This window comes from Citrus clementina, unplaced genomic scaffold, assembly GCF_000493195.1.
Source record: "Citrus clementina cultivar Clemenules unplaced genomic scaffold, Citrus_clementina_v1.0 scaffold_8, whole genome shotgun sequence".
Classification (NCBI taxonomy): Eukaryota; Viridiplantae; Streptophyta; class Magnoliopsida; order Sapindales; family Rutaceae; genus Citrus; species Citrus x clementina.
In genome coordinates, this window is record NW_006262022.1 from 13,822,947 (window position 1) to 13,824,564 (window position 1,618).

Consider the following 1,618-nt stretch of genomic DNA (forward strand, 5'->3'; position numbering starts at 1 on the left):
TGAGGTGTGGATTCCCCCCTCATGATTTAATTGGCATTAATACGAATTATTTAGCCCATGATGCATGTTGATACGGATCCAGATACCCAAGTACGTCAATTTAATAGATTTTCTCTTCAATTTATTCTCTCCATTGCAATTCCAATTTTAGAATTTATTCTTGCCATTTTAATTTAAGTATTAGCATATTCCAAATCATTTCCACCATAATTTCAACCACCCATGTACAAAATTAATTCTACATATAATTAAAATCCACCTCCTCGTGTGATCGACACTCGTCACCATTGATCTATACTACAATAGATTCGTGCGCTTGCGAGTACATTAAAATTTGCACAACAAGTTTTTGGCGCCGTTGCCGGGGAGGTAAGTAATTTTAATTCATAGAATTAATTTTTGTGAATAATTTCTTTTATTTGTTTTCTTGTATTTTTTTTATTATTAAAAAAAAAAGAAAAAAAAGTGAATCTACATTTAAAGGTTAGTATTTCTTTTCTTTTTCTCTTCTTTAAAATTCTGTAATTTAATTTTCCATTTATTTTTCTTTGTAATTTTTTTTTGTTTATCTTATTAATTTAATTTTTAGTTAATTTCTTTCACGTATTTATTTTTGTGTATTTTTATAGAAAGGTTGTAATAGCACAATAAGGTTAGTATCGTAATTTCTCACTCTTCTTTATTTTTATTTGTTTTGTTCCCATCTTTATTTTTTGTTTTGTTTGCATCTTTATTTTTATTTTATTTATTTTGCATGCATGGTCGTAGGTCATTATTACCTAATCTTGAACCTATAGACCTTGAATTAGAAAAAACACTTCGCACACACAAACACGTTAAAAATAAAATGGATTTACAAGCACCACAAGAGAGGCCATTTAAGGACTATTTTAGTCCTTTAGCTAATTTGAGCACATCATGCATAAGATACCCAAATGTAGCTGCTAGGAGTTTCGAATTAAAACCTAGTGTGCTAAATTGTCTCCCCACATTTTATGGCCTAGAAAATGAGGATCCATATAATCATCTGAATGATTTTCATGCCATTTGTCAAACTTTTAAATATGAAAATTTTTCAGACGATGATGTTAAACTTAGACTATTCCCATTTTCTTTAAAGGATAGAGCTCGTTCATGGCTTAATACATTGCCTGCCAATAGCATTGCATCATGGGAACAAATGGTAACAAAATTTTTGAATAAATATTTTCCAGTGCATAAAACCAATGCTATTCGCAGGGAAATCTCAGAGTTTACTCAGAGAGAAGACGAACAATTTTTCGAAACATGGGAGCGATTCAATGGGCTACTCTTGAAGTGTCCACATCATAGGTATGAGAAATGGCACCAATGCCAATACTTTTTGGAGGGATTACTACCAAATGTGCAAGAATGGCTAATGGCAACAAGTGGAGGAGAGCTAATGTCAAAAAGTGCGTCAGAAATTTGGGAATTCTTCCAGCGACAAGCGGACAATTCCCAACAACGGAGTCGATCACTCAGGAATACTAGAAGGATTAAAGGAGTGAATGAGGTTCACATTGGCGAGTCAACTTCGGGAATCAAAGAAGTCAAGGAGATGGTTGAAGGTCTTGCTCGACAAATAGCATCATTATCG

At 32.8% G+C, this 1,618-nt stretch overlaps 1 non-coding gene across 1 annotated transcript; it reads right to left on the reverse strand.

Annotated features, from left to right (window-relative positions):
- Nucleotides 1–1,227: 1,227 nt before the first annotated feature.
- LOC112096562 lies at nt 1,228–1,335 on the reverse strand. The gene has a single exon (XR_002904463.1). It is a non-coding gene; the product is annotated as a small nucleolar RNA R71 (small nucleolar RNA).
- Nucleotides 1,336–1,618: the final 283 nt, after the last annotated feature.